This window comes from Pseudophryne corroboree, chromosome 6 (assembly GCF_028390025.1).
Source record: "Pseudophryne corroboree isolate aPseCor3 chromosome 6, aPseCor3.hap2, whole genome shotgun sequence".
NCBI classification, from domain to species: Eukaryota; Metazoa; Chordata; class Amphibia; order Anura; family Myobatrachidae; genus Pseudophryne; species Pseudophryne corroboree.
This window is the reverse complement of record NC_086449.1, coordinates 319,533,195-319,559,341: the sequence shown is the minus strand read 5'-3', so window position 1 is coordinate 319,559,341 and position 26,147 is coordinate 319,533,195. Positions and strand designations below refer to the sequence as shown.

General features: G+C 44.5%; 1 protein-coding gene and 1 pseudogene across 1 annotated transcript in view; one reads left to right on the top strand and one right to left on the bottom strand.

Moving 5' to 3' along the window:
• Nucleotides 1–26,147, bottom strand: part of LOC134932144 (dual oxidase maturation factor 1-like) — a 116,912-nt gene that overhangs the window by 25,764 nt on the left and 65,001 nt on the right. The window lies entirely within an intron of this gene.
• Nucleotides 14,390–24,253, top strand: LOC134934548 (uncharacterized; annotated as a pseudogene).

Below are 26,147 nucleotides of genomic sequence, written 5' to 3'. Positions count from 1 at the left end.
TAAAGTGTCACTAATTAAAATTAACTTATTAAAAAATAAATAATAAGACAGTGATATTATTTATATATATATATATATATATATATATTGTATATATATGTGTGTATATATATATATATATATATATATATATATATTTCTCTGACGTCCTAATGGATGCTGGGAACTCCGTAAGGACCATGGGGAATAGACGGGCTCCGCAGGAGACTGGGCACTCTTAAAAGAAAGATTAGGTACTATATCTGGTGTGCACTGGCTCCTCCCTCTATGCCCCTCCTCCAGACCTCAGTTAGAATCTGTGCCCGGCCAGAGCTGGATGCACCTAGTGGGCTCTCCTGAGCTCACTAGAAAAGAAAGTATTTGTTAGGTTTTTTATTTTCAGTGAGATCTGCTGGTAACAGACTCACTGCTACGAGGGACTGAGGGGAGAGAAGCAAACCTACCTGCTTGCAGCTAGCTTGTGCTTCTAAGGCTACTGGACACCATTAGCTCCAGAGGGATCGAACACAGGGCCCGACCTCGATCGTCCGTTCCCGGAGCCGCGCCGCCGTCCCCCTTGCAGAGCCAGAAGACGGAAGATAAAGATGAAAAACGGCGGCTGAAGACTTCTGTCTTCATTAAGGTAGCGCACAGCACTGCAGCTGTGCGCCATTGCTCCCATAGCACACCACACACTCCGGTCACTGTTGAGTGCAGGGCGCTGGGGGGGGCGCCCTGGGCAGCAATTAGTTTACCTTTTGGCACAAATAGCACATAATACAGTGTATAACACTGTATATGTGCAAAAACCCCCGCCATTAACATTATAAAAATCGTGAGAAGCCCGCCGCTGAGGGGGCGGGGCTATCTTCCTCAGCACAGCCAGCGCCATTTTCTCTTCACAGCTCCGCTGGAAGGACGCTCCCCAGGCTCTCCCCTGCAGTATTCAGTACAACAAGGGTAAAAAAGAGAGGGGGGGGCACATAAATTTAGGGGCAAATTGGTGTTAATAAGCAGCTATTGGGAAAAATCACTCAGTATAGTGAAAATCCCTGTGTTATATAGCGCTGTGGTGTGTCCTGGCATACTCTCTCTCTCTGTCTGTCTTCCCAAAGGACTTTGTGGGGTCCTGTCTCAGTCAGAGCATTCCCTGTGTGTGTGCGGTGTGTCGGTACGGCTGTGTCGACATGTTTGATGTGGAGGGCTACGTGGAGGCGGAGCAGGAGCCGATAAGTGTGATGTCGCCCCCTACGGGGCCGACACCGGAGTGGATGGATATGTGGAAGGTATTAACCGACAGTGTCAACTCTTTACATAAAAGATTTGATGATGTAACAGCCTTGGGACAGCCGGCATCTCAGCCCGCGCCTGCCCAGGTGTCTCAGAGGCCATCAGGGGCTCAAAAACGCCCGCTAGCTCAGATGGCAGACACAGATGTCGACACGGAGTCTGACTCCAGTGTAGACGAGGATGAGACAAATGTACAGTCCACAAAGGCCATCCGATGCATGATTACGGCAATGAAAAATGTGTTGCACATTTCTGACATTAACCCGGTTACCACTAAAATGGGTATTATGTTTGGGGAGAAAAAGCAGCCAGTGACTTTTCCCCCATCTGATGAATTAAATGAATTGTGTGAAGAAGCGTGGGGTTCCCCTGATAAAAAACTAGTGATTTATAAGAGGTTGCTGATGGCGTAACCTTTCCCGCCAACGGATAGGTTACGCTGGGAGACATCCCCTAGGGTGGACAAGGCGCTCACACGATTATCTAAAAGGGTGGCACTGCCGTCTCAGGATACAGCCGCCCTAAAGGAGCCTGCAGATGGAAAGCAGGAGGCTAACCTGAAGTCTGTATATACACACTCAGGTACTATACTGAGACCTGCTATTGCTTCAGCATGGATGTGTAGTGCTGCAGCGGCATGGTCTGATACCCTGTCAGACAACATTGATACCCTCGACAGGGATGCTATTTTGCTAACCATAGAGGACTCGGCAGTGGACAGGTGATGCTGATTCTAAAAGGGCACATGGAGGTTTTGCCTTATAAGGGTGAGGAATTGTTCGGGGACGGTCTCTCGGACCTCGTATCCACAGCAACAGCTGGGAAGTCGACTTTTTTACCTCAGGTTTCCTCACAGCCTAAGAAAGCACCGTATTATCAAGTACAGTCCTTTCGGCCTCAGAAAGGCAAGCCGGTCAGAGGCGCATCCTTTCTGCCCAGAGGCAGGGGTAGAGGGAAAAAGCTGCACCAGACAGCCAGTTCCCAGGAATCCTCCCCTGCTTCCACTAAGTCCACCGCATGACGCTGGGGCTCCACAGGTGGAGCCAGGTTCGGTGGGGGCGTGTCTCCGGAACTTCAGCGACCAGTGGGTTCGCTCACAGGTGGATCTCTGGGTTCTACAAGTGGTATCTCATGGATACATGTTGGAGTTCGAGGCGACTCCCCCTCGCCGTTACCTCAAATCAGCCTTGCCAGCAGCTCCCAGGGAAGGGGAGGTAGTGCTGGCGGCTATTCACAAGCTGTACCTTCAGCAGGTGATAATCAAGGTTCCCCTCCTTCAACAGGGATGGGGTTACTATTCCACAATGTTTGTGGTACCGAAACCAGACGGTTCGGTGAGACCCATTCTAAATTTAAAATCCTTGAACACTTATGTAAGGAAGTTCAAGTTCAAAATGGAATCGCTCAGGGCGGTTATTGCAAGCCTGGAAGAGGGGGATTTTATGGTGTCGCTGGACATCAAGGACGCTTATCTGCATGTCCCCATTTACCCACCTCACCAGGAGTACCTCAGGTTTGTGGTACAAGACTGTCATTACCAATTCCAGACGTTGCCGTTTGGTCTGTCCACGGCACCGAGGGTATTTACCAAGGTAATGGCCGAAATGATGATACTCCTTCGGAAGGAGGGAGTTATAATTATCCCGTACTTGGACGATCTCCTTATAAAGGCGAGGTCCAAGGAGCAGTTGTTAGTCAACGTAGCACTATCTCGGGAAGTGCTGCAACAGCACGGCTGGATTCTGAATATCCCAAAGTCGCAGCTGATTCCTGCGACGCGTCTGCTGTTCTTGGGCATGATTCTGGACACAGAACAGAAGAAGGTGTTTCTCCCGGTGGAGAAGGCCCAGGAATTGTCAAAGTGGTCCGGATCGCATCTTCAGATGCATCGGCTGATCACCCTGTCCCCGAGGGCCAGGGTGTCTCTGCTGTGGTGGCTGCAGAGTGCTCATCTTCTCGAGGGCCGCAGATTCGGCATACAGGACTGGGTCCTGGTGACCACGGATGCAAGCCTCCGAGGTTGGGGGGCAGTCACTCAGGGAAGGAACTTACAAGGACAGTGGTCAAGTCAGGAGACTTCCCTTCACATAAATATTCTGTAACTAAGGGCCATTTACAATGCCCTGAGTCAAGCAGAACCCCTGCTTCAAAACCAACCGGTGCTGATTCAGTCAGACAACATCATGGCGGTCGCCCATGTAAACCGACAGGGCGGCACAAGAAGCAGGATGGCGATGGCAGAAGCCGCAAGGATTCTTTGATGGGCGGAGAATCACGTGCTAGCACTGTCAGCAGTGTTCATTCCGGGAGTGGACAACTGGGAAGCAGACTTCCTCAGCAGGCACAACCTCCCCCCGGGAGAGTGGGGACTTCATCCAGAAGTCTTCACGCTGATTGTAAATCGTTGGGAACGGCCACAGGTAGACATGATGGCGTCCCGTCTCAACAAAAAGCTAAAAAAATATTGCGCCAGATCAAGAGACCCTCAGGCGATAGCTGTGGACGCACTAGTGACACCGTGGGTGTATCAGTCGGTTTATGTGTTCCCTCCTCTTCCTCTCATACCCAAGGTACTGAGGATTGTAAGAAAGAGAGGAGTAAGAACTATACTCATTGTTCCGGATTGGCCAAGAGGAACTTGGTACCCAGAACTACAAGAAATGATCTCAGAGGACCCATGGCCTCTGCCTCTCAGACAGGACCTGTTACAGCAGGGGCCCTGTCTGTTCCAAGACTTACCGCGGCTGCGTTTGACGGCATGGCGGTTGAACGCCGGATCCTAACGGAAAAGGGCATTCCAGATGAAGTGATTCCTACGCTGATAAAGGCTAGGAAAGACATGACAGCACAACATTATCACCGTATATGGCGAAAATATGTTGCTTGGTGTGAGGCCAGATAGGCTCTACAGAAGAATTCCAGCTGGGTCGATTCCTGCACTTCCTACAGTCAGGAGTGACTATGGGCCTAAAATTAGGATCCATAAAGGTCCAGATTTTGGCCCTATCTATTTTCTTTCAAAAAGAACTGGCTTCACTGCCTGAAGTTCAGACGTTTGTGAAGGGAGTGCTGCATATTCAGCCCCCTTTTGTGCCTCCAGTGGCACCTTGGGATCTTAACGTTGTGTTGGATTTCCTGAAATCTCACTGGTTTGAGCCACTTCAGACCGTGGAGCTAAAATATCTCACGTGGAAAGTGGTCATGCTATTGGCCTTAGCTTCGGCTAGGCGTGTGTCAGAATTGGCGGCTTTGTCGTGTAAAAGCCCTTATCTGATCTTCCATATGGACAGGGCAGAATTGAGGACTCATCCCCAATTTCTCCCTAAGGTGGTATCAGCGTTTCATTTGAACCAACCTATTGTGGTGCCTGCGGCTACTAGGGACTTGGAGGACTCCAAGTTACTAGATGTAGTCAGGGCTTTGAAAATATATGTAGCCAGGACGGCTGGAGTCAGGAAAACTGACTCGCTGTTTATCCTGCATGCGCCCAACAAGCTGGGTGCTCCTGCTTCAAAGCAAACTATTGCGCGCTGGATCTGTAGCACGATTCAGCAAGCTCATTCTGCGGCAGGATTGCCTCATCCTAAATCAGTAAAAGCCCATTCCACAAGAAAGGTGGGCTCTTCTTGGGCGGCTGCCCGAGGGGTCTCGGCTTTACAGCTTTGCCGAGCTGCTACTTGGTCGGGTTCATACACGTTTGCTAAGTTCTACAAGTTTGATACCCTGGCTGAGGAGGACCTTGCCTTTGCTCATTCGGTGCTGCAGAGTCATCCGCACTCTCCCGCCCGTTTGGGAGCTTTGGTATAATCCCCATGGTCCTTACGGAGTTCCCAGCATCCACTAGGACGTCAGAGAAAATAAGAATTTACTCACCGGTAATTCTATTTCTCGTAGTCCGTAGTGGATGCTGGGCGCCCGTCCCAAGTGCGGACTCTCTGCAATACATGTATATAGTTATTGCTTCACTAAAGGGTTATTGTTATGAGCCATCTGTTACTGAGGCTCAGTTGTTGTTCATACTGTTAACTGGGTATGGTTATCACGAGTTGTACAGTGTGATTGGTGTGGCTGGTATGAGTCTTACCCTGGATTCCAAATCCTTTCCTGGTAATGTCAGCTCTTCTGGGCACAGTTTCCCTAACTGAGGTCTGGAGGAGGGGCATAGAGGGAGGAGCCAGTGCACACCAGATATAGTACCTAATCTTTATTTTAAGAGTGCCCAGTCTCCTGCGGAGCCCGTCTATTCCCCATGGTCCTTACGGAGTTCCCAGCATCCACTACGGACTACGAGAAATAGAATTACCGGTGAGTAAATTCTTATTATAAACCTCTTCTAGCAAGCAGCGGCACTCTGAGATGAAGTGTATAAGTGAATCACAATGAACTGAAGTGCATTTAATCATCCGTCCTGTGAGCCAATGTTTCGTGGTCACTATCGCCCCTTTGTCAAGGTGATGAACACAGGATGGATTATTAAATGCACTTTATTGTGATTTACTGATACACTTCATCTAAGAGTGCCGCTGCTTGCTAGAAGAGGTTTATTTAATACCACCATTTCCATATGGCACCTGAGCATTGTTGATTATAACAGGGGGAGTGCCGATCCTTTTATAATGTGTGTGTGTATATATATATATATATATATATATACTGTATATATGTGTACGTACTACAGTAGCTGTTCTACCCGTTCTTCGCGTAGGAGTTTCCCCACAATGTGCGCAAGGTGAGTGGAGATAGCACCAATGACACACTGCTCTGCAATCGACACTGCCTGAGCCAGCCACCTACGCACTGTCCTAAAAACATTGACTGCGGTGCTGAAAACATGTGGGCACATGAATAAAAATGGGTTTTGTACTTAAACCGTGGCAGATATGGTAAAAAGTGAGAGGACCATTTTTGTAGTTTATTAAATGCTACACACTGGAGTTGCAATCCAAATTCTGATCCAATTCGCCATTTGGGAGTTATCGTTCATGCAACACAAGCCAAGCATCGGTAATGATGTCATTTCATCCCCTTAGGGAGGTTGATTAAAATTCTATTTATGTAGTTTTCCTATTGCCCACCTGAAGAATACATATGTTAAATTTCAGCTTCTTTAAATTTAAAATATAACGTTTATTTATACACTTAAAAGTGGATGGTATATCACACGATACAAAACAAGACTTATGCGAAATATTGGTAAAAAACATATATAGTTGTGAGAAGATAAAGACAATGTGAGGCATAAAGAGAAAAATGAATAAAGATATATTTTTTTTATTTAAAAATAAACCAACCTTAGAGTCTTTATTGTGTCTACTTTTTTTGTCTATAAATATATATGTAGTAGTGACTGTTAAATATTGTATTCAGTATGTGTTACTCTTTATACAAGCATTCGCAACAAATGTTGCTATTGGAGCTCAGCTATGATTCTTGGCAGTCAGCCTGTGTTATGTATTGTAGACAATTAACACAGTAAGTAATATCAAGACTGGAAATAATTGACAAGAGGAGGATAGCACAAATACTGTTTTCTGCACTGTGATATGATATCATAATAATACCTAAGTACTCGCAGATATTTCTCACACAATAAATATTTGGTTCAATAATACCAGATCAGTGTGTGTTCAAAATATCCTATAGGACCAGTGATCACATTAAACAGTATGAAAATGAGATGTATACAGAGCATTTTATCATCTGGCTCCGGTACATAGACGACATCCTGATAGTGCGGGAAGGCCAAATAACCGTGTTTGAGGAACTCATCAACAAACTTAATAATAACTCATTGAATCTCAAACTGACCTTTGAGATCAGTCAAAATATGATACACTTTTTTCTTCAGGAAATTTTACCACCAAGGGTCCAAGCCAGTTGGAGAAGATCCAAAAGTTTGAGAGACACACTTGTGAAAAGCCATTTAGCAATACCCAAAAAGAATATCTACAACATCACAGGATCCCACAAATGTAGAAACCGCAAAGCTTGCCAGTACAAGGTGGAAACTAAATCTTTTCAAGACAAATTTTCCAAAATCTGGCATTTTAAAGATTATATTGATTGCAGAACCATGAGAGTCATTTACCATCTTCAGTGCCCTTGCCGTAAGAAATATATAGGCAAGACTATTAGACCCTTAAAGCAAAGAATCCTGGAGCACGTAGGGTCCATCAGAAACGCCAGAAGCGACAAGACTAAATTCAAAACTCTTACACCAGTGGCGAAGCATTTCCTGGAATTTCATGATGGTTCCCCTAATGACTTAAAAGTTTTTGCCATGGAAAAAGTTACTCTTGGCATAAGAGGAGGAGATCTAGATGGAGAACTTTTGAGAAAAGAGACCAGGTGGATCTTTCTCCTGGACAGTATGAGGCCTAATGGTATTAATGAATACAACAGTTACCTACCTTTCCTTTGAAAGGGGATATTCCCAATGATATGAACGAATATCATATCATGCCCATATCACCACCCGCCACTTTCCTGGGATAATAATACACTTGAGATCTACATGTAATCTTTTTCTCATTAAACCCCAGCTATTTTGGCAAAATATATATTAATATAACATTTTTATGATATGATAGAAATTCCTCACTCTTATCTAGATCATGGTAGAACTCCTAGCAACGCTCTCTGTAATATATCACAATATCTACCTATCTGGATCCTTACATGACATTTATACAGGAGAATACTTGAAAATACTCAACCTGAGACTGAAACTGACAGTTTTGTCTACAGTCTCAGAAGCTGACATAGAGTTTGAGGAACATACTGAAGATGTTGAAGAGGAACCATGTGAAATCCAGCTGGATCAAGAAAGGATAGAAAGTGAAAGTAGCTCCAGCTTCTTCTATAGTGACACTACCACTTGGATAAAGTGTAATGATAATATGCGACAAATGTTGGTGGAACATGGGCCAGAATAGGTTCAGCAGTTTAAGTTTCCTAAAGAAACGGGCAGAACGGATGGTATAATGGTTAGCATTACTGCCTCACAGCACTGAGGTCATGGGTTTGATTCCCACCATGGCCTAACTGTGCAGAGTTTGTATATTCTCCCTGTACTTGCATGGGTTTCCTCCTGGTATTTTTTTTAAAAGAATATGCCCAAACAATTAAAGATGCAGGCAAAAAAATCTGTGTCTCTTAGTGCATATCCCACCACACCAATATTACAAATAATGATTAGATAGATTTCAAGCGCTCCTATAAAAACAAATTCACCATTACACACCCATAGGTGGCAACATTTATAAAGTACCGTTTTTTTAGGTCTTTCACATATATGAAGATAGGACCAGATACAACAGACCTTTCACAAACGGACCTACAACAAAAGGTGTCCCCCTTTCATGGATTTGAAAGAGCTAGAATAGCTCATAAAAGGGTACACCAAAAAAGAAAATGCAATAGTGCACATTATCTTTTAAAAAGCACAGGTTTAATACTACATTAAAGTTACAATAAAAAGACGAATGTTTTCAAAGCAAATTGGAAATTATTGAAACAAGATGTACTATTAGGTGATATTTTACCTGATAAACCTACCTTTATATATAGAAAGGCTCCATCGTCGAAAGTTCACTTGGTAAAAAGTAATGTGGAATCTAAATATAGACAAAATGTACGCACTAGGGGGTTTCACCACTGCGGTGATTGCCTTATGTGTAAAACCGTTAAGTGTAAAGATAGGAAAATTACAAATTTGACAATTAATGGAAAACCAATTGGGATAAAAGAATTTATTACGTGTTATTCTAGAAATATAATTTATGTCCTACAATGTACATGTGGTTACTATTACATAGGAAAAACCACTAGACAATTGAAAGTGAGGGCAGCAGAACATACAGTATTTATAATATTAGAAAAGGGTTATTGACACATACTGTCTCATCTCACTTTAAGGAACATCATGAGGCAAGAGAGTGCAATACAGTATAAGTAATTTTTGGGGCATACAACAGATACAGCCTCATTGGAAATCTCATAATATAGAGAAATGTTTATCTTAATCAGAGATGAGATGGATACACCATTCAGGTACTCTTGTTCCCAAGGGCCTAAATGGTGATTTCGAACTTAAATGTTTTTTTAGCTTAATTTAATTTAATACTTTTTATTATGCACCCTCTTGTCTTTTGATTTAAAACTCCTCTCTATTCTGATGAAATGATGATTTGCTGCAAATATTGTCTGCTGATTACTAATTATGGTTTTATTTTTGAGGTATTTTAATATTTAATTCAAATGTGAGGACATTAATCCATAATGACTATATGGACGTTACATGAAACGCAGGAAGATAATATGGAGACACGACTTCCATCCATGTGGACTGCACGGCCATTCGGTTTCCGGTCATCATCATCAATAGAACGGAAGTGTTTCATCTCCTGGCCGCATGGAACGCACGGCCATAGTGCTCCTTGTTTCGTGGAAGGACCGCGATTGTGCAGAGTAGATTGGTCATGGGGAATGCACGGCCATACTGTTTTCTGTTTTCGTTGCCGGTACGCGACTGCGCAGAATGGATAGACGCTATTTAGCGGCAATTTAGAACAGATGGTGTATGTATTAGACAGGGTATAAATATAGGATTGATGGGGGAATTTGTTTTACACTTCTGAGGAAGGACTACGATCCAAAATTCTCTCCTGTATGTGGTGACGGTATGAATGGTCGACCATGTTATGGTCGACAGTCATTAGGTCGACCACTATTGGTCGACATTGACATGGACACATGGTCAACACATGAAAATGGTCGACACATGAAAGGTCGACACATGAAAAGGTCGACATGGTTTTTATTACTTTTTTTGGTGTTGTTTTTTGCGTAAAGTGACTGGGAACCCCAATTAGTGCACCGCGTCCCCTCGCATGGCTCGCTTCGCTTGCCATGCTTCGGGCATGGTGCCTTCGCTCCGCTACCGTTTCGCTCGGCACAGATTACCGTTCCAATTGTAGTCCACGTGGATCGTAAAATATGGAAAAGTTCCCCAAAAGAAAAAAAGTTAAAAAACTCATGTCGACCTTTTCATGTGTCGACCTTTCACGTGTCGACAATTTGCATGTGTCGACCATGTGTCCATGTCGACCATGTCAATGTCGACCAATAGTGGTCGACCTAATGACTGTCGACCATAACATGGTCGACCATGTGAACGGATACCCCTGTATGTACGCCAAGAACAAGCTGGTGACTGTAAGCTGGTGGCGAGCTTTGGGTCTGGATCCAGGTTCCGGACCCTGTGTCCAAGACAGCCTAGGTCCATCTGGGTGACTCCACGCCGTGCCTGCAGTTTTGCCGTTGGGGAGATATATATGTGCAAAATTCGCCTTTTTATTGTAAGTTTGACGTACTATTAAACATGTGCTTTTTACAAGATAAAGTGCACTATTGCATTTCCTTTTTAGATGTACCCTTTTATGAGCTATTCTAGCTCTTTCAACTCCATGAAAGGGGGACACCTTTTGTTGTAGGTCCATTTGAGAAAGGTCTGATGTACAGTATCTGGTCCTGTCTACATATATGTGAAAGACCTAAAAAAATGGTACTTTATACATTTTGACACCTATGGGTGTGTAATGGTGAACTTGTTTTTATAGGAGCGCTTGAAATCTATGTATCTACTTTTCTAATCAGAGAATATAGATTGTAAGCTCCACTGGGGCAGGCACTGATGTGAATGGTCAAATATTCTCTCTTTAAAGCGCTGCGGAATATGTGTGCGCTATATAAATAACTGGTAATAATAATAATAACTGGTAATAATAAAGATGCCAATAAGAGAAGATTTCTAACAAATCATTAAAAAAGAAGACTTCCTAATGGAGACCTAATGCACCATCAGTGGCTACAATATTCTATATCAAATGACTGTGTTTTGCTTTTGTTGCAAGTTGTTTGGTAATTACTAGTGATGAGCGGGTTCGGTTTCTCGGAAACCGAACCCCCCCGAACTTCACCCATTTTACACGGGTCCGAGGCATACTCGGATTCTCCCGTATGGCTCGGGTAACCCGAGCGCGCCCGAACGTCATCATCCCGCTGTCGGATTCTCGCGAGATTCGGATTCTATATAAGCAGCCGCGCGTCGCCGCCATTTTCACTCGTGCATTGGAAATGTTAGGGATAGGACGTGGCTGGCATCCTCTCCGTTATTGTTGAACTTGATTGTGCACTATTGCTTAATTGTGGGGAGGGCTGGGGAGCAGCTGTATAATATAGGAGGAGTACAGTGCAGAGTTTTGCTGATCAGTGACCACCAGTTATCCGTTCTCTGCCTGAAAAAAACGCTCCATATCTGTGCTCAGTGTGCTGCATATATCTGTGCTCACACCGCTTAATTGTGGGGACTGGGGGGCAGCTGTATTATATAGCTGGAGTACAGTGCAGAGTTTTGCTGACAGTGACCACCAGTATACGTTGTCTGCCTGAAAAACACTCCATATCTGTGCTCAGTGTGCTGCTTTATTGTGGGGACTGGGGACCACCAGTATAATATTATATAGGAGGAGTACAGTGCAGAGTTTTGCTGACCAGTGACCACCAGTATATAATATATAGCATTACGGTACAGTAGGCCACTGCTGTACCTACCTCTGTGTCGTCATTAAGTATACTATCCATCTACATTCTATACCTGTGGTGCATTTTAGTTTTGCAGTTTGCTGACACAGTGACCACCAGTATACTATATATAGCAGTACGGTACGGAAGGCCACTGCTGTACCTACCTCTTTGTCGTCATTAAGTATACTATCGATCTACATTCTATACCTGTGGTGCATTTTAGTTTTGCAGTTTGCTGACACAGTGACCACCAGTATACTATATATAGCAGTACGGTACGGAAGGCCACTGCTGTACCTACCTCTGTGTCGTCATTAAGTATACTATCCATCTACATTCTATACCTGTGGTGCATTTTAGTTTTGCAGTTTGCTGACACAGTGACCACCAGTATACTATATATAGCAGTACGGTACGGAAGGCCACTGCTGTACCTACCTCTGTGTCATCATTAAGTATACTATCCATCTACATTCTATACCTGTGGTGCATTTTAGTTTTGCAGTTTGCTGACACAGTGACCACCAGTATACTATATATAGCAGTACGGAAGGCCACTGCTGTACCTACCTCTGTGTCGCCATTAAGTATACTATCCATCTACATTCTATACCTGTGGTGCATTTTAGTTTTGCAGCTTGCTGACACAGTGACCACCAGTATACTATATATAGCAGTACGATACGGAAGGCCACTGCTGTGCCTACCTCTGTGTCGTCATTAAGTATACTATCCATCTACATTCTATACCTGTGGTGCATTTTAGTTTTGCAGTTTGCTGACACAGTGACCACCAGTATACTATATATAGCAGTATGGAAGGCCACTGCTGTACCTACCTCTGTGTCGTCATTAAGTATACTATCCATCTACATTCTATACCTGTGGTGCATTTTAGTTTTGCAGTTTGCTGACACAGTGACCACCAGTATACTATATATAGCAGTACGGAAGGCCACTGCTGTACCTACCTCTGTGTCGTCATTAAGTATACTATCCATCTACATTCTATACCTGTGGTGCATTTTAGTTTTGCAGTTTGCTGACACAGTGACCACCAGTATACTATATATAGCAGTACGGTACGGAAGGCCACTGCTGTACCTACCTCTGTGTCGTCATTAAGTATACTATCCATCTACATTCTATACCTGTGGTGCATTTTAGTTTTGCAGTTTGCTGACAGTGACCACCAGTATACTATATATAGCAGTACGGTACGGAAGGCCACTGCTGTACCTACCTCTGTGTCATCATTAAGTATACTATCCATCTACATTCTATACCTGTGGTGCATTTTAGTTTTGCAGTTTGCTGACACAGTGACCACCAGTATACTATATATAGCAGTACGGAAGGCCACTGCTGTACCTACCTCTGTGTCGTCATTAAGTATACTATCCATCTACATTCTATACCTGTGGTGCGCCTTAGTCACACAGCGACCTTGGTGCGCCTCTTTTTTTCTTTGCATCATGTGCTGTTTGTGGACTATTTTTTTTGAAGTGCCATCCTGCCTGACACTGCAGTGCCACTCCTAGATGGGCCAGGTGTTTGTGTCGGCCACTTGTGTCGCTTAGCTTAGTCACACAGCGACCTTGGTGCGCCTCTTTTTTTCTTTGCATCATGTGCTGTTTGTGGACCATTTTTTTGAAGTGCCATCCTGCCTGACACTGCAGTGCCACTCCTAGATGGGCCAAGTGTTTGTGTCGGCCACTTGTGTCGCTTAGCTTAGTCACACAGCGACCTTGGTGCGCCTCTATTTTTCTTTGCATCATGTGCTGTTTGGGGACTATTTTTTTGAAGTGCCATCCGGCCTGACACTGCAGTGCCACTCCTAGATGGGCCAGGTGTTTGTGTCGGCCACTTGTGTCGCTTAGCTTAGTCACACAGCGACCTTGGTGCGCCTCTTTTTTTCTTTGCATCATGTGCTGTTTGGGGACTATTTTTTTGAAGTGCCATCCTGCCTGACACTGCAGTGCCACTCCTAGATGGGCCAGGTGTTTGTGTCGGCCACTTGTGTCGCTTAGCTTAGCCATCCAGTGACCTCGGTGCAAATTTTAGGACTAAAAATAATATTGTGAGGTGTGAGGTGTTCAGAATAGACTGGAAATGAGTGGAAATTATGGTTATTGAGGTTAATAAAACTATGGGATCAAAATGACCCCCAAATTCTATGATTTAAGCTGTTTTTTAGGGTTTTTTGTAAAAAAAACACCAGAATCCAAAACACACCCGAATCCGACAAAAAAATTTCAGTGAGGTTTTGCCAAAACGCGTCCGAATCCAAAACACTGCCGCGGAACCGAATCCAAAACCAAAACACAAAACCCGAAAAATGTCCGGTGCACATCACTAATAATTACACAAACCCATGGCATCATCTCTCTCTGATAAAGGGTCAAAAGATTGGAAGAACACCACTGCAATTCTGTCACAAAATCAGATAATTAATACACATTTAGTTAATTTTCAAAACTGGAAGGAGCTTGAAATACGATTGAAAAACAAAAAAACTATTGATTAAGAACATATGCGCATTATTAAACAAAAGGAAAAGTACTGGCAGCAAAACCTTGAACGACTGATTGTTTTAGTGAGAGTTCTTGGTATGCAAAATCTGGCCTTCCGTGGAACCAATGAAAAATTGAACACAGCTGGAAATGGGAATTTCCTGAAATTTCCTGAATACATTGCTTTGTTTGACACCGTAATGGATGATCATATTTATAAAATAAGAGATAAAGAGAGCTATGTAGACTACCTTGGAAAATATATACAGACTAAACTAATTCAGCTTTTATCCAACACTATCAAATAAGAAATTCTTAAATCTGCTCAAGTTGCCTAGTATTTTTACATTTTTCAATAATTATTGATTGTACGCTTGATGTAAGCCACGTTGAACAAATTACCATGATCCTTCGTTTTGTGAACATAACTTCATTAACTGATGATTATGAACCAGTATGCATAAAAGAACATTTCTTAGGTTTTCTGCCACTAAAGGAAACAACTGCTGCTAGTATGACAGACATTATCCTTCACCAGCTAGAAGAGATGCCATTGCCTGTTGCACATTAATGTGGTCAAGGCTATGATAACGGAAGCAATATGAAAGGGAAGAATGGTGTGCAACAAAGAATTATGGCTATTAACCCAAGAGCATTGTTTGTTCCTTGCAGTGCATATTCTTTGAATTTAGTTGTGAATGATGCTGCAAAGTGTTGTTTGGAGGCCACATCTTTCTTTGCTTTAGTACAGCATGTGCATGTGTACTTCTCAGCATCCACACATCGATGGGATGTTCTAATGCGCCATGTGCCTATTCTTACGGTTAAGCCATTGAGTTAAAGAAGATGGGAAAGTCAAATTGATGCCTTGAAGCCTCTTCGCTTTCAGCTCTGTGATATTTATGATGCCCTAATTGAAATCTATATTGACAATACCCTCACTGGAGCATCTGGCAACACCTCAAGAATAGAGGCACAAGGTCTTGAAAAAGGCATTTCTAATTTCAAGTTTGTCGTTTCTCTAATGGTTTGGTATGGTATATTGTTTGATGTTAATATGACTAGCAAACAGCTTCAGACAAAGGAATTTGACATACATAATGCCATTAAACAACTGAACAAAACAAAGACGTTTCTTGTAGAGATGAGCGGGTTCGGTTTCTCTGAATCCGAACCCGCCCGAACTTCATGTTTTTTTTTCACGGGTCCGAGCGACTCGGATCTTCCCGCCTTGCTCGGTTAACCCGAGCGCGCCCGAACGTCATCATGACGCTGTCGGATTCTCGCGAGGCTCGGATTCTATCGCGAGACTCGGATTCTAAATAAGGAGCCGCGCGTCGCCGCCATTTTCACACGTGCATTGAGATTGATAGGGAGAGGACGTGGCTGGCGTCCTCTCCGTTTAGAATAGATTAGAGAGACACTTGATTTACTAATTTTGGGGAGCATTAGGAGTACTCAGTACAGTGCAGAGTTTTGCTGATAGTGACCAGTGACCACCAGTTTTATTTATAATCCGTTCTCTGCCTGAAAAAAGCGATACACAGCACACAGTGACTCAGTCACATACCATATCTGTGTGCACTGCTCAGGCTCAGGCCAGTGTGCTGCATCATCTATTATCTATATATAATATTATATATATATCTGTCTGACTGCTCAGCTCACACAGCTTATAATTGTGGGGGAGACTGGGGAGCACTACTGCAGTGCCAGTTATAGGTTATAGCAGGAGCCAGGAGTACATAATATATTATATAGTGAGTGACCACCAGACACACAGTGCAGTTTATTTAATATATCCGTTCTCTGCCTGAAAAAAGCGATACACACAGTGACTCAGTCAGTCACATACCATATCTGTGTGCACTGCTCAGGCTCAGGCCAGTGTGCTGCATCATCTATATATATTATATATCTGTCTGACTGCTCAGCTCACACAGCTTATAATTGTGGGGGAGACTGGGGAGCACTACTGCAGTGCCAGTTATAGGTTATAGCAGGAGCCAGGAGTACATAATATTATATTAAAATTAAACAGTGCACACTTTTGCTGCAGGAGTGCCACTGCCAGTGTGACTAGTGACCAGTGACCTGACCACCAGTATATATAATATTAGTAGTATACTATCTCTTTATCAACCAGTCTATATTAGCAGCAGACACAGTACAGTGCGGTAGTTCACGGCTGTGGCTACCTCTGTGTCGGCACTCGGCAGCCCGTCCATAATTGTATATACCACCTAACCGTGGTTTTTTTTTCTTTCTTTATACATACATACTAGTTACGAGTATACTATCTCTTTATCAACCAGTCTATATATTAGCAGCAGACACAGTACAGTGCGGTAGTTCACGGCTGTGGCTACCTCTGTGTCGGCACTCGGCAGCCCGTCCATAATTGTATATACCACCTAACCGTGGTTTTTTTTTCTTTCTTTATACATACATACTAGTTACGAGTATACTATCTCTTTATCAACCAGTCTATATATTAGCAGCAGACACAGTACAGTGCGGTAGTTCACGGCTGTGGCTACCTCTGTGTCGGCACTCGGCAGCCCGTCCATAATTGTATATACCACCTAACCGTGGTTTTTTTTTCTTTCTTTATACATACATACTAGTTACGAGTATACTATCTCTTTATCAACCAGTCTATATATTAGCAGCAGACACAGTACAGTGCGGTAGTTCACGGCTGTGGCTACCTCTGTGTCGGCACTCGGCAGCCCGTCCATAATTGTATATACCACCTAACCGTGGTTTTTTTTTCTTTCTTTATACATACATACTAGTTACGAGTATACTATCTCTTTATCAACCAGTCTATATTAGCAGCAGACACAGTACAGTGCGGTAGTTCACGGCTGTGGCTACCTCTGTGTCGGCACTCGGCAGCCCGTCCATAATTGTATATACCACCTAACCGTGGTTTTTTTTTCTTTCTTTATACATACATACTAGTTACGAGTATACTATCTCTTTATCAACCAGTCTATATATTAGCAGCAGACACAGTACAGTGCGGTAGTTCACGGCTGTGGCTACCTTCCAGGGGACTGGAAAAGAGCAAACGTAGTCCCACTGCACAAAAGTGGAAGCAAGGAAGAGGCAAACAACTACAGACCAGTGAGTCTTACATCAGTAGTAGGGAAATTGATGGAAACACTCTTAAAAGAAAGAGTTGTAGATCATCTCAAATCCGGCAATTTACTGGATCCCAAACAGCATGGATTCACTGGGGGAAGATCATGTCAAACAAATCTTATTGACTTTTTTGATTGTGTGACTAAAGTGATGGATAAAGGTGGAGCCATGGATATAGCTTATCTTGACTTTAGTAAGGCTTTTGACACAGTTCCACATCGCAGACTGCTAAATAAACTTGAAAGTTTGGGATTGGATATTAGGATTATTGAATGGATAAGATCTTGGTTGAAGGATAGAAAACAGAGAGTTGTGGTAAATGGAGTGCATTCACAGGAGGGAAATGTTACCAGTGGAGTACCCCAGGGATCTGTACTTGGACCAGTGCTTTTCAATATCTTTATTGGTGACATTGCAAATGGGATTAAAGGGAAAGTATGCCTTTTTGCAGATGACACAAAGGTATGCAACAGGGTAGACACACCAGGTGGGGTAAAACAAATGATTGAGGATCTAGGTAGACTAGAGGAATGGTCAAGAGTCTGGCAATTACAGTTTAATGCCAAAAAATGCAAAATCATGCACTTGGGTCTCAAAAATCCTAAAGCTAAATACAGTATTAATGGCACTATACTGGAAACTACTGAGGAGGAAAGGGATCTAGGAGTCACTATTTCAGATGACTTAAAGGCAGGTAAGCAATGTAACAAGGCAATGAGGAAGGCTAGTCAGATGCTTGGCTGCATTGGGAGAGGAATCAGCAGCAGAAAGAAAGAAGTAATAATGCCACTGTATAGGTCATTGGTACGGCCTCATCTAGAATACTGTATTCAGTTCTGGAGGCCATATCTTCAAAAGGATATTAATACATTAGAAACTGTACAAAGGAGGGCAACTAAAATGGTGCATGGCCTACATCACAAAACATACCCAGAAAGACTAAGAAATCTCAATATGTATAGTTTGGAGCAGAGAAGAGAAAGGGGGGACATGATAGAAACTTTCAAATATATGAAGGGTTTTAACAAAGTCCAGGAGGGAAACATTCTCCAAATGAAGAGAAGCAATAGGACACGAGGACATGCACTGAGACTGGAGGGGGGGAGGTTCAGGGGAAATTTGCGGAAAAATTATTTCACAGAAAGGGTAGTGGACAAGTGGAATAGCCTCCCATCAGAGGTGGTAGAGGCTAAGACAGTAGAGCAATTTAAACATGCATGGGATAGACATAAGGATATCCTTACAAAGAAATAAGGAACAAATAAGGTTAGTGATAAAAAAAAAAATAATATATAAAAAAAAAAAAGGGGCAGACTAGATGGGCCAAGTGGTTCTTATCTGCCGACAAATTCTATGTTTCTATGTTTCTATGTTTCTTACCTCTGTGTCGGCACTCGGCAGCCCGTCCATAATTGTATATACCACCTAACCGTGGTTTTTTTTTCTTTCTTTATACATACATACTAGTTACGAGTATACTATCTCTTTATCAACCAGTCTATATATTAGCAGCAGACACAGTACAGTGCGGTAGTTCACGGCTGTGGCTACCTCTGTGTCGGCACTCGGCAGCCCGTCCATAATTGTATATACCACCTAACCGTGGTTTTTTTTTCTTTCTTTATACATACATACTAGTTACGAGTATACTATCTCTTTATCAACCAGTCTATATATTAGCAGCAGACACAGTACAGTGCGGTAGTTCACGGCTGTGGCTACCTCTGTGTCGGCACTCGGCAGCCCGTCCATAATTGTATATACCACCTAACCGTGGTTTTTTTTTCTTTCTTTATACATACATACTAGTTACGAGTATACTATCTCTTTATCAACCAGTCTATATATTAGCAGCAGACACAGTACAGTGCGGTAGTTCACGGCTGTGGCTACCTCTGTGTCGGCACTCGGCAGCCCGTCCATAATTGTATACTAGTATCCAATCCATCCATCTCCATTGTTTACCTGAGGTGCCTTTTAGTTGTGCCTATTAAAATATGGAGAACAAAAATGTTGAGGTTCCAAAATTAGGGAAAGATCAAGATCCACTTCCACCTCGTGCTGAAGCTGCTGCCACTAGTCATGGCCGAGATGATGAAATGCCAGCAACGTCGTCTGCCAAGGCCGATGCCCAATGTCATAGTACAGAGCATGTCAAATCCAAAACACCAAATATCAGTAAAAAAAGGACTCCAAAACCTAAAATAAAATTGTCGGAGGAGAAGCGTAAACTTGCCAATATGCCATTTACCACACGGAGTGGCAAGGAACGGCTGAGGCCCTGGCCTATGTTCATGGCTAGTGGTTCAGCTTCACATGAGGATGGAAGCACTCAGCCTCTCGCTAGAAAAATGAAAAGACTCAAGCTGGCAAAAGCAGCACAGCAAAGAACTGTGCATTCTTCGAAATCCCAAATCCACAAGGAGAGTCCAATTGTGTCGGTTGCGATGCCTGACCTTCCCAACACTGGACGTGAAGAGCATGCGCCTTCCACCATTTGCACGCCCCCTGCAAGTGCTGGAAGGAGCACCCGCAGTCCAGTTCCTGATAGTCCGATTGAAGATGTCAGTGTTGAAGTACACCAGGATGAGGAGGATATGGGTGTTGCTGGCGCTGGGGAGGAAATTGACCCGGAGGATTCTGATGGTGAGGTGGTTTGTTTAAGTCAGGCACCCGGGGAGACACCTGTTGTCCGTGGGAGGAATATGGCCGTTGACATGCCAGGTGAAAATACCAAAAAAATCAGCTCTTCGGTGTGGAGGTATTTCACCAGAAATGCGGACAACAGGTGTCAAGCCGTGTGTTCCCTTTGTCAAGCTGTAATAAGTAGGGGTAAGGACGTTAACCACCTCGGAACATCCTCCCTTATACGTCACCTGCAGCGCATTCATAATAAGTCAGTGACAAGTTCAAAAACTTTGGGTGACAGCGGAAGCAGTCCACTGACCAGTAAATCCCTTCCTCTTGTAACCAAGCTCACGCAAACCACCCCACCAACTACCTCAGTGTCAATTTCCTCCTTCCCCAGGAATGCCAATAGTCCTGCAGGCCATGTCACTGGCAATTCTGACGAGTCCTCTCCTGCCTGGGATTCCTCCGATGCATCCTTGCGTGTAACGCCTACTGCTGCTGGCGCTGCTGTTGTTGCCGCTGGGAGTCGATGGTCATCCCAGAGGGGAAGTCGTAAGCCCACTTGTACTACTTCCAGTAAGCAATTGACTGTTCAACAGTCCTTTGCGAGGAAGATGAAATATCACAGCAGTCATCCTACTGCAAAGCGGATAACTGAGTCCTTGACAACTATGTTGGTGTTAGACGTGCGTCCGGTATCCGCCGTTAGTTCACAGGGAACTAGACAATTTATTGAGGCAGTGTGCCCCCGTTACCAAATACCATCTAGGTTCCACTTCTCTAGGCAGGCGATACCGAGAATGTACACGGACGTCAGAAAAAGACTCACCAGTGTCCTAAAAAATGCAGTTGTACCCAATGTCCACTTAACCACGGACATGTGGACAAGTGGAGCAGGGCAGGGTCAGGACTATATGACTGTGACAGCCCACTGGGTAGATGTATGGACTCCCGCCGCAAGAACAGCAGCGGCGGCACCAGTAGCAGCATCTCGCAAACGCCAACTCTTTCCTAGGCAGGCTACGCTTTGTATCACCGCTTTCCAGAATACGCACACAGCTGAAAACCTCTTACGGCAACTGAGGAAGATCATCGCGGAATGGCTTACCCCAATTGGACTCTCCTGTGGATTTGTGGCATCGGACAACGCCAGCAATATTGTGTGTGCATTAAATATGGGCAAATTCCAGCACGTCCCATGTTTTGCACATACCTTGAATTTGGTGGTGCAGAATTTTTTAAAAAACGACAGGGGCGTGCAAGAGATGCTGTCGGTGGCCAGAAAAATTGCGGGACACTTTCGGCGTACAGGCACCACGTACAGAATACTGGAGCACCACCAAAAACTACTGAACCTGCCCTGCCATCATCTGAAGCAAGAAGTGGTAACGAGGTGGAATTCAACCCTCTATATGCTTCAGAGGTTGGAGGAGCAGCAAAAGGCCATTCAAGCCTATACAATTGAGCACGATATAGTAGGTGGAATGCACCTGTCTCAAGTGCAGTGGAGAATGATTTCAACGTTGTGCAAGGTTTTGATGCCCTTTGAACTTGCCACACGTGAAGTCAGTTCAGACACTGCCAGCCTGAGTCAGGTCATTCCCCTCATCAGGCTTTTCCAGAAGAAGCTGGAGGCATTGAAGAAGGAGCTAAAAGGGAGCGATTCCGCTAGGCATGTGGGACTTGTGGATGCAGCCCTTAATTCGCTTAACAAGGATTCACGGGTGGTCAATCTGTTGAAATCAGAGCACTACATTTTGGCCACCGTGCTCGATCCTAGATTTAAAGCCTACCTTGGATCTCTCTTTCCGGCAGACACAGGTCTGCTGGGGTTGAAAGACCTGCTGGTGACAAAATTGTCAAGTCAAGCGGAACGCGACCTGTCAACATCTCCTCCTTCACATTCTCCCGCAACTGGGGGTGCGAGGAAAAGGCTCAGAATTCCGAGCCCACCCGCTGGCGGTGATGCAGGGCAGTCTGGAGCGACTGCTGATGCTGACATCTGGTCCGGACTGAAGGACCTGACAACGATTACGGACATGTCGTCTACTGTCACTGCATATGATTCTCTCAACATTGATAGAATGGTGGAGGATTATATGAGTGACCGCATCCAAGTAGGCACGTCACACAGTCCGTACTTATACTGGCAGGAAAAAGAGGCAATTTGGAGGCCCTTGCACAAACTGGCTTTATTCTACCTAAGTTGCCCTCCCACAAGTGTGTACTCCGAAAGAGTGTTTAGTGCCGCCGCTCACCTTGTCAGCAATCGGCGTACGAGGTTACATCCAGAAAATGTGGAGAAGATGATGTTCATTAAAATGAATTATAATCAATTCCTCCGCGGAGACATTGACCAGCAGCAATTGCCTCCACAAAGTACACAGGGAGCTGAGATGGTGGATTCCAGTGGGGACGAATTGATAATCTGTGAGGAGGGGGATGTACACGGTGATATATCGGAGGGTGAAGATGAGGTGGACATCTTGCCTCTGTAGAGCCAGTTTGTGCAAGGAGAGATTAATTGCTTCTTTTTTGGGGGGGGTCCAAACCAACCCGTCATATCAGTCACAGTCGTGTGGCAGACCCTGTCACTGAAATGATGGGTTGGTTAAAGTGTGCATGTCCTGTTTTGTTTATACAACATAAGGGTGGGTGGGAGGGCCCAAGGACAATTCCATCTTGCACCTCTTTTTTCTTTTCTTTTTCTTTGCATCATGTGCTGATTGGGGAGGGTTTTTTGGAAGGGACATCCTGCGTGACACTGCAGTGCCACTCCTAGATGGGCCCGGTGTTTGTGTCGGCCACTAGGGTCGCTAATCTTACTCACACAGTCAGCTACCTCATTGCGCCTCTTTTTTTCTTTGCGTCATGTGCTGTTTGGGGAGGGTTTTTTGGAAGGGACATCCTGCGTGACACTGCAGTGCCACTCCTAGATGGGCCCGGTGTTTGTGTCGGCCACTAGGGTCGCTAATCTTACTCACACAGCTACCTCATTGCGCCTCTTTTTTTCTTTGCGTCATGTGCTGTTTGGGGAGGGTTTTTTGGAAGGGCCATCCTGCGTGACACTGCAGTGCCACTCCTAGATGGGCCCGGTGTTTGTGTCGGCCACTAGGGTCGCTAATCTTACTCACACAGCTACCTCATTGCGCCTCTTTTTTTCTTTGCGTCATGTGCTGTTTGGGGAGGGTTTTTTGGAAGGGCCATCCTGCGTGACACTGCAGTGCCACTCCTAGATGGGCCCGGTGTTTGTGTCGGCCACTAGGGTCGCTAATCTTACTCACACAGCTACCTCATTGCGCCTCTTTTTTTCTTTGCGTCATGTGCTGTTTGGGGAGGGTTTTTTGGAAGGGACATCCTGCGTGACACTGCAGTGCCACTCCTAGATGGGCCCGGTGTTTGTGTCGGCCACTAGGGTCGCTTATCTTACTCACACAGCGACCTCGGTGCAAATTTTAGGACTAAAAATAATATTGTGAGGTGTGAGGTATTCAAAATAGACTGAAAATGAGTGTAAATTATGGTTTTTGAGGTTAATAATACTTTGGGATCAAAATGACACCCAAATTCTATGATTTAAGCTGTTTTTTAGTGTTTTTTGAAAAAAACACCCGAATCCAAAACACACCCGAATCCGACAAAAAAAATTCGGTGAGGTTTTGCCAAAACGCGTTCGAACCCAAAACACGGCCGCGGAACCGAACCCAAAACCAAAACACAAAACCCGAAAAATTTCAGGCGCTCATCTCTAGTTTCTTGTAGACTACAGGAGTGATGAAGGGTTTGGGAAAGTACTGGAAGAGGCCGGTGAACTCGTTGAGGCATTCGGGATACCAGCACAGTTTAAAGGAAATCCAGTTTGCATTAGTAGAAAGAGGAAGCAGATCATATATGAATCAGAGGATGCAGATATTCAGAATCCTAAGGAAAAGTTCAAAGTAAACTTTTATATTGCTGTGCTTGATACAGCTGTGCAATCAGTTGAAGAAAGATTCACACAAATGAATCAAATAAGTTCTGTGTTTGGCTTCCTCTATAATGTTCACAGTTTACGGAACAGAACATCAAAGCAAATTATGGAAGATTGTTGCAAGTTAGAGTAAGCTTTACAACATGGCGACTCCAAAGATATTGATGCTTCTGATTTATGCAGTGAATTACAAAGTATTGCAAGGCAAGTTCCAGAGTGTACATCTCCACAAGATGTATTAAACTTTCTGCAGCGGGGTACACTGGTATTCCACAGGGAATAACATCAGGGGGGTGTAGAGTTGGATCTTGATCCGAGGCACCAATAGGCTAAAGCTTTGACTGTTCCCAAGAAGCACTGCACCGCCTCCTCTATATCCCCGCCTCCAGGCACTGGAGCTCAGTTTGTAAGTTAGTGCCTGCAGTGCAGGCAGTTAACAGGGAGGGCTGCGCTAGGCAGCCCTGAAAAGAGCTTTTCTGACAAGAAAGAAGACTTCAAGGGCCACAGCATAGGCACCTGGTGCTATATGTCATACTGACATATCATGCTGCGGCTCCCTCACCTCCCCCAGTGGCGCTGTATACTGCCGGTCCCTGGTTGCCGGGTACTTACAGCGAAGGCACTCCGGTCTCATCAGGCACACATACCGCCGCTGCTCTCCTGGATCGCGTGGCCGCACGATAGGGAGGAGGTAAGAGAGTCCCCAAGGCGGGACCCGCCAAAATCGCGATCCGGTCGTGGTCTCCGGAGACAGACCGCACTATTGGGGTGGACACTGTGGCCATGCAGGGACCCCACTATATCCACCAGTGGAAGGAGCACAGGTCGGATTTACTAAAATCCATTTAGTACAGGCTCCATAGTACATGGTGGTGAAGCCCAGCAGAGGGGATAAGGCTCTGACCTGTAGCCCCTCCCCCAGCCTCAGGCGCTATCTACAGCAGATGTTCCCACCCTGAAGCTGCATCTCTCCCTCTCCCTCACTCCCTGTCAGCGTTTGGGTGCCATTACACAGAGCTGCGCTGATTCTGGGACTGCTGGGCACTGTCTCCTCTGTAAAGCCACCTGCCTCATCAGCACTGTGCATTTACAGGACACTTAAGTATTCTACATGTCATTTAGACAGTGTTAGTTAAGAACAAGTGCATAACTATAGGGATATTTAGTACAAGTATCGTGTGATATACATCCAGTGTTTACTGTGCATTGTTATATCTGTATACATACATAGCTTTACTTAGTATTGCTAGTCCAGTGAAGTTTTATTGTTGTTTGTAATAATTTCTGCATTGTACATGTGACTGTGTGTGCCAATAGCTGCTGTGTGGTTCCTATTCCGTGTATCTCACACATATTGCTATCCCTATATTCTGTACCCTGACGGGGGCTTAGTGCATCAGGGTCCAATATATATAGTGTTTCACAGGATATACTGTTTGGTATTTTTCTCTGTGTATTTCAGTCACCTTATACCACTTAAATCCTCTGTTTGTGATCTGCATTCCATTGCAATCACACTCCACAGGGTTTTTATTGTCAGATACTGTGCCTGACTATATTGTACTGTTATGCCCTAGAACTACAATTTACAATAATGTCTGCGTCACAGGGCGGGAGATCTGTGGCTGATCCTGCGTCATGCAGTGCTGACGCCGCAGATTTATCTGGGGAAAATATTCCAGCTGAGGGTCCAGGTATTGGGGTTTTTGTACCCCTCGGTCAGCCTGCAGCACCGGTGGGACACCAAGACACACCTTGGGCTGCTTTTTCTAATTTACTAACTACGCTAGTAATGAGACTTGCGCCCCCTGTGGGACCTCCTGTGCCTGTACAATCACATATTGTCCCTGTTGTAAATCTACCATGGGTGGATTATCTGTCGACTCAGTTACAGCTGTTAAATCAGTCCCTTGGTTAAACAAAAGCCTGACCCTCACCCCCCTAGGACCAAAGGGTCATCTAAGTGGGCCATTTCTTCCTCACAATCCACTCATGTTTTGGATACTTCATCCGATGAAGATGGCGTA